The 8,172-nt window shown below is 46.9% G+C and overlaps 1 non-coding gene across 1 annotated transcript; it reads right to left on the bottom strand.

Annotated features, from left to right (window-relative positions):
- Window positions 1-1,342: 1,342 nt before the first annotated feature.
- trnaf-gaa lies at window positions 1,343-1,415 on the bottom strand. Its single transcript has one exon. It is a non-coding gene; the product is annotated as a tRNA-Phe (tRNA).
- Between the last annotated feature and the right edge of the window lie 6,757 nt (window positions 1,416-8,172).

Raw genomic sequence — 8,172 nt, 5'->3', positions numbered from 1 at the left:
TGCACATGGACCAGTCTTGCAACAATTATTGGTAGATCAATGAGTTGGGTTAATAATTTGCTGATAAGACTGTAGTAACAAGAAGGCTATGTTGACAAGTTCAATTTGTAGCCCTTCTCAAAAGATTTTTTTTTGCCACTGGGAGGAGCTATCTTCCTCACTCAGGACTCTAAGGTAAAACTTGACTTTAAATTGTAAAAACCCTACAGTGCAGGTAGAGGCCATTCAACCCAACAAGGCTGCACTAGCCCTCAAAAGAGCATTCCACTCTAACCCCATAACCTTGCATTTGCCATGTCTAATCCACCTGCCCCTGGACACTATGGGACAATTTAACATGGCCAATCCACCTAACATCTTTGGATTGTTGGAAACTGGACCATCTGGCAGAAGCCCGCACAGACATCATGCAATTCTACGTAGGCAGTCGCTTAAGGCTGGAATCGAACCCAGGTCCCTGTGAGGCAGCAGTGCTGACCACTGTGCCACCTCAATCTCTTTGGAGAATATATGTATCACTCCCACTGCCTCACACATGCGAAGCAAGCGCGCTACCTTTTGAGCTAATTCCCCACAATATTGTTGATGGATAATCATTTCTAAGATATGGGGAAGTTAAAATGACCACCAGTCGCCTCACTGCTGCTGGGTTCTATCAACAGAGTACCACGTCCTGCCTCGTGATGGATTCTAATGGACGACAGTTTAAGAATTGGTCCCATATACACCTCATTGGCCAACTTGGCTGGTACTCCAGCACATTACAGAGGCAGTGCTTCATTCTCAGAGGTGGACGAAGCCTTAAACTAAGGCACCATTAATCCTTACTGAATTGGGGAAGTTGGTTTTGTAGCAGTAATGTCACCGGGCCAGTCATCCATAGGCAGATGCTTCAAGAAGTGAGGTTCAAGTCCCACTGCACCAGCTCATGGAATCTAAATGCAATGAACAAATCTGGAATCTAAAGCAAGACCTGTGGATGGTACTTTTGACAACAAACCTTGATTGTTCTAAAACCTTAACTGGTTTGCACATGTCCCTTTAGGGAAGGAAATCTGCCATCCTTACTTGGTCTGACCTACATGTGACTCCAGACCCACAGCAACGTGGTTGACTCTAAACTGTTAGAAATTCTTCTATGGGATGCAGACATTGCTGGTTCAGTCAGTGTTTGTTACCCATCCCTAATTGTCCTAAATCTGGTTGCCTTCCTAGGCCATTTAACAGTCAATTTCCAACTTTGTCAGTAATAGCCCTAAGATCAGAAGATGCAGGGGCTGAAGTATACCATTCAGCCCATCGAGTCTCAACAAAGGCTAACCCGATCAGCGAGCTCATATTATGCCAAAACCCAGGATTGAACCAGGGACCTTTAGATCTTCAGTCTAATGCTCTCCCAAATGAGCTATTTCAGCTGGTGAGCTACTTTGGCTGGGGCGGCATGGTGGCTCAGTGGTTAGCACTGCTGCCTCACAGTGCCAGGGACCCGGGTTTGATTCCACCCTTGGGCGACTGTCTGGGTGGCGTTTGCACATTCTCCCCGTGATTGCATGGGTTTCCTCCAGGTGCTCCGGTTTCCTCCCACAGTCCAAAGGTGTGCAGGTTAGGGTGGATTGGCCATGCTAAATTGCCCCATAGTGATCAGGGATGTGTAGATAGGGTGGGTCTGGGTGGGATGCTTTGAGGTTTGGCGAGGACTGGTTGGGCCGAAGGGCCTGTTTCCACACTGTAGGGATTCTACGAGTCTGCTCCTGCATTCAATGAGATCATGGCTGACCTGATCACTTTCCTGCCTTTTCCCCACAACCCTTGACTTCCTCACTGATTTAAAATTTCAGCCTGGAATATACTTAATGACCCAGCCTGAACAGATTTCTTGGGTAAAGAATTCCACAGAGTTACTCCCCTCTGAGAGGAGAAATTCCTCCTCATCTCTATGTTAAATGGGTGACCCCTTGCCACGATTTGTCAGCCTGGCCCCAGCGAGACATCAGACCCACATCGCCGTCTCCTGGAACGTCTTCCTCAGTTGGTTGCCCAGTAATCCCAGCCGCGGCCCTCTGGACCTTGACTCTCCCAAGAACAAAAGGAAAATCATAGAATTTAGAGTCGAATCCGCTAAAGGGTCAGTGGAATGTAGGAAGTGAGCGATGTGTGAGGGAATTGAAACGGAGGAGTGCAGAGATCTCCGAGGTAAGTGGACGAAGATCCTTGAGATAAGGAGAAAGTGAAAGACATGGAGGGATTTGTCTTACCAGATAGGAATTTGTTACAATTGCATGATATTGATTTACCTGATGTAGTAACCAGGGTGTTACCCCATCTGTAGTGCACAGAAGCACCTTTATAATAGTGGAACAGGATTTTAATCCAAATATATTGAGGACATATCATATCAGACACCATCAGTACTGGGCTGACTTGCCCCAGTGAGATTGTACAAAGGACAAAATGTTGGAGGAGTGTTTTGGGATGTTCTGTTTCAAAGAATCTTAAGCTTTACCTGAAGGAGTATTAGAGATGCATGTAATGGGGGTGACGACAAAGTATTTTCTTTCCTATCTTTTTTTAAAAAAATACGCTTGGCAGCCCAGGGAGATCAAATTTTTTTTTTGCTACAAATGGTTTTCGTTATCTTTACTTTGCAGCAACAATATTAAGGCACGGTATTTAATGTGAGTCTTCTGCCCAGACTGTAAAATGTGCACCAGGACATGGGCAGACTACAGCACTGCTGAGGAAGTGTGTGTGCCAAGATTCCACTGGAGCAATGTTGTGCTGAAGAGGTTGTGGGGCTCTCTCTGTCTGATGGGAAAGCTCTCACTTTGACGGCTCATGGAGTTGGTTTGTGGCCATTCGCAGAGTCATAGAGTTGCACAGGACCTTCGGGTAAACTGGTCCATGCCGACCAGATATCCTAAATTAATCTAGTCCCATTTGCCAGCGTTTGGCCCATGTCCCTCTAAACCCTTCCTATCCATGTCCCCATCCAGATGCCTTTTAAATGTTGTAATTGTACCAGCCTCCACCATTTCCTCTGGCAGCTCATTCCATACACGCACCACCCTCTGTGTGAAAAAAGTTGACACCTAGGCCCCTTTTAAATCTTTCCCCTCTCACCTGAATCCTATGTCCTCTAGTTTTGGACTCCCCTACTGCGGGATAAAGGATATTGGTTACTCACCCTCGCCAAGCAAGCTGTTCTGGAATTGGTTCTGTTGTGGCCCTGGAAGCAAAAAGGGTGTCACAGTGGCTCAGTGGTTAGCACTGCTATCATGTAGTGCCAGGGACCTAGGTTCAATTACAGCCTCAGGCAACTGTCCATGTGGAGTTTACATATTCTCACCATGTCCGTGTACTATCCAGGTGCTCCTGTTTCTTCTCACAGTCTAAAACTGGTGAGGTGGATTGGCCATACTAAATTGACTGACCATATGCAGTTGAGGTTGTTTAAGTCTGGTAAATGTGGGGTTACAAGGATGGGGTAGGGTGCTCTTTGGAGGATGGTGAAAACTCAATGGGCCAAATGGTCCCTTACCTGCACTGACAGGATAGGGTTTCTTTTTAAAGAAAAGCACCCCAGATTCCCACCAATGACAGTTCATGCTCGAGAAGGAAGGCACTGACAGACGTAAAGTGTATTAAATGGCCCTTCTTAGCATGGCAACACATCTGGAAAAACCTCTGACTTTTGCAAAAGATGTTCCCCCCTCAGGGAGGTGTTGGATTTTTGGTCTGAGAATATCTTTCCAAACCTTTGAAGAGGCCCATGAGCTGGGCCATCTGCAGACTCCTGTTATTGTGGGATTTTCCCTATTGCTGGTACCTGATGGTATTTACTCACCCTGCCACCAGTGAAACCATCAGGGTAGCAATTAAATACCAGTGCACTATGCCTAATGGGCAGGGCTGGGTGCAGGCTCTCACCAGATTTTGTTCCAACCCCCTGTGCCAAAACCAGGAACAAGAGTGTCGGACACTGAGGGGGTGATGTTACAGAGGTTTATAAAGTCATGAACGGCATAGGTAGGGTGAATAGCCGAAATCTTTTCCCCAGGGTAGGGGAGTCCAAAACTGGAGAGCATAGGTTTAAGGTGAGAGGGGTAAGATATAAATAGGACCTAAGGGGCAACTTTTTCACACAGAGGGTGGTGCGTGTATGGAAAGAGCTGCCAGAGGAAGTGGTGGAGGCTGGTACAATTACAACATTTAAAAGCCATCTGGATGGGTACATCAATAGGAAGGGTTTAGAGGGCCAAATGCTGGCAAATGGGACTAGGTCAGATTGGGGACAACAAGGTGCAGAGCTGGATGAACACAGCAGGCCAAGCAGCATCATAGGAGCAGAAAGGCTGACGTTTCAGGCCTAGACCCTTCTGATGAAGGCCTGCTGTGTTCATCCAGCTCTGCACCTTGTTGTCTCGGATTCTCCAGCATCTGCAGTTCCTACTATCTCTAGATCAGATTGGGATATCTGATCACTACAGCCAAGTCGGACTGAGAGGTTCTGTTTCGTGCTGTATGACTCAATGACTCCAAGTCAATTGCACTTGGCAGACCCAATACCCTCTCACAGTTAATTGGGCCTTTACTTTGCTTGAACTATAAGGCCATAAAGAATATGAACAAGAGTAGGCCCTCAATCCTGTTCCACCATTCAATAGGATCATGGCTGGTCCCACATTCCTCATATACACTGTCCTGCCCTTTCCCCATAATGCTTGATCCTTGACGGATCATGAATTTATCTCAGCCTCAGAGAACATCAGACAAGAAGTACTTCCCCCTGGACAGCTGCAGACCAATCAAATGGCTGACATTGCTCATGTCTCAGCAGCGCCACCAGGAGTAGTGGTCTCTGGTAGTATTACAGCAAGTCCAACAGAGGAGGAGTCTCCAGGAGCCCATGGTAACATAGGCCTGGGCTGTTGCAGGGCCCAGGCTGGTAAGTCATGGTTAGTGTTTGGGAGCTAGCATGGGCAAGGGTGGGGAACCTTGGGCAAGACTTCAGATGGGAATGGGGTGCCCAAACAGGAGCAAACCCTCAGCCAGCTGCTGGACACCTAGCGTGAGTCACTGTACTCTGGGAGAAATCCCAGAAGGCTGCAGGAGGAGGCTCTCAAGTGGCCACAGGTCAGCAGGTAGCTCCCCACCCCTGCCACCACTAGCAAAACACCCAGAAAGAGGGGAAGGCAGTGAGGAAAGCTAATGGCATGCTGGCTTTCATAACAAGAGGATTTGAACATCAGAGTAAGGATGTCTTGGTACAGTTATAGAGGGTCTTGGTACAGTTATAGAGGGTCGTGGTGAGGCTACACCTTGAGTATTGTGTACAGTTTTGGTCTCCTAGTCTGAGGAAGGACATTCTTGCCAGTAAGAGAGTCCAGCGAAGGTTCACCAGACTGATTCCTGGGACAGCAGGACTGACATATGAGGAAAGACTGGATCGACTGGGCTTGTATTCAATGGAATTTGGAAGAATGAGGGCAATCTCATAGAAACATAGAAAATCCTGATGGGACTGGACAGGCTAGATGCATGTTCCCAATGTTGGGGAAGTACAGAACTAGGGGTCACAGCCTAAGAATAAGGGATAAGCCATTCAGGACTGAGATGAGAAAGAATTTCTTCACCCAGAGAGTTGTGAACCTATGGAATTCTCTTCCACAGGAAGCTGTTGGGGCCAGTTCATTAGGTATATTCAAGGGGGAGCTGGACGTGGCCCTTGCAGCCAAAGAGATCAAGGTTTATGCGGAGAGGGCGGGAGTGGGATACTGAGAGTGCATGATCAACCATGATCATATTGAATGGTGGTGCAGGTTCAAAGGGCCGAATGGCCTACTCCTGCACCTATTTTCTATGTTTCTATGGCCACTGTCAGGGGACGCAACTTTTAAAGGTAAGGGATGGGGGGGCATGGGAAAATAAGCAAGAGATTGCACACGTTGTTTCCTGATTGTATTGGTTCCAACCAAACGCATGCACAGGGAGTTTCACTCCAGCTTTTTGGACAGTTGAATAATACATAAATAAGAAATGTTTGGAGGGATATGGGCCAATGCAGGCAAGTGGGAGTAGTTTAGCTTGGGATCATGGTCAGCATGGCCTGGTTGGACCGAAGGGTCTGTTTCCGTGCTGTATATCTCTATGACTAATCTCTGTTGGTTGCAGGCCTGAACCTGGGATAAACAGTGTAAACTGTTTATCAATTGGAGCTAATTTTTTCAAGTTGAAATGGAGGAATTTCAACACACAAAATGGATTAGAAATTTTCAATCACTTCCTTAAGTCATTAGTTTTTTAATTATTATTTTAAGGGATGTTAACGTCTTTTCGCCAGCATTTGTTGCTCATTCCTAATTGCTGCTGAACGAAGTGGCTTGCCAGGCTATGTCAATGGCCAACTACATTGCTCTCGGTCTGGAGTCCTGTGTAGGTCAGACACCCACCCCTGGAGGGTAGTAGAGAGCCAGATGGATTTTTTTTAACAACAGGCATCGTTACCATCACTGATTACTAGCTTTATCATTCCAGATCAGTTGCTACGATGGAATTATACACCCATTCCCCCCTGCGCCTCAGGATTATGAGTGCAATAACATTACCACCATGCTACCTTGGGTGGCTCAGTGGTTAGCACTACTACCTCACAGCACTAGAGATCTGGGTTCAATTCCAACTTTGGGCAACTGTGTAGAGTTTACACATTCTCCCTGCGTCTGTATGGGTGTCCTCCAGAGCTCCGGTTCCCTCCCACAGTCCAAAGATGTGCAGGTTAAGTGGATTGGACATGCTAAATTGCCCATAGTGTTCAGGGATGTGCAGGTTAGCTGAATTAACCATGAGACATGCAGGGTTGTGGGGATAGGGTAAGGGAATAGGTTTGCGTAGGATGCTTTTTGGAGGATTGGTGTTGACTTGATGGGCCAAAGGGTCTGCTTCCACACTGTGGGTATTCTGATACCTTCATCCCCATTGATGTTACAGAAATTCTTTTTAATCTGTGATTGATACATTTCTGTCGATCGAATACATGAAAGGATGTGGGGTATATAAAACTGGGTTGGATATGGTCTGATTGAATGACAGAGGAAATTCAAAGGTCTCCTTTTGTTCCTAAATTGTGGCTGTACTAAGAATTGATTTAATCATTCGGAGAAATAATTTTTCTGGAAATCGGCAAGTCCAGTTTTCTCCCTGAATCAGATGCCATGGCACTCAATTTGGGAATTTACACTGCAGGAAGTTTGTACAAAGAGGAATCTCTCCACGATCTGGCTTTATAAGGCATGCTGCTGTAAGGACCGTGCTTTTTTATTTTGTGTTTCTTTTAAACGGTGGACCGAAACCAGAAGTTGAAAGTATGGCTGTGTATTTTGAAAGCAGGTAACCCGGTACTCATTGCAAACATTGCAACTACTTGAACAAACAATAATTGAGGGAGGTTTGAGTTGCAGACAATGTGGAGCTGAAGGAGTGTACAGATTCAGCTTTTGCTGGTACCAAGGCATACTTAGGTCTATCACCTAGTGACCAGTTATTTATGACAGAGGCCTTATTGCCTGTCAACAACTGTGAGATTAGCTCTCAAGTACAGAGAATAGCTTGGAGCTGGGAACAAGTTGCTGACAGATAAAGAGAGATGCTCAGGTTTTCAAGGTGTAGAGCTGGATGAACACAGCAGACCAAGCAGCATCAGAGGAGCAGGAAGGCTGACGTTTCAGGCCTAGACCCTTCTTCAGAAATGGGGGGTGGAAGGGTGTTCTGAAATAAATAGGGAGAGAGGGGGAGGCGGATAGAAGATGGATAGAGGAGAAGATAGGTGGAGAGGAGACAGACAGGTCAAAGAGGCGGGGTTGGAGCCAGTAAAGGTGAGTGTAGGTGGGGAGTTAGGGAGGGGATAGGTCAGTCCAGGGAGGACAGACAGGTCAAGGGGGCAGGATGAGGTTAGTAGGTAGGAGATGGGGGTGCGGCTTGAGGTGGGAGGAGGGGATAGGTGGGAGGAAGGACAGGTTAGGGAGGCGGGTACGAGCTGGACTGGTTTTGGGATGCGGTAGGGGGAGGGGAAATTTTGAAACATCTGCTAATGTGGTATACTGCATCCGCTGTACCCGTTGTGGCCTCCTCTACATCGGGGAAACCAAGCAGAGGCTTGGGGACTGCTTTGCAGAA

This window comes from Rhincodon typus, chromosome 16 (assembly GCF_021869965.1).
Source record: "Rhincodon typus isolate 14 chromosome 16, sRhiTyp1.1, whole genome shotgun sequence".
NCBI classification, from domain to species: Eukaryota; Metazoa; Chordata; class Chondrichthyes; order Orectolobiformes; family Rhincodontidae; genus Rhincodon; species Rhincodon typus.
This window is presented reverse-complemented; position numbering and strand designations above follow the sequence as displayed.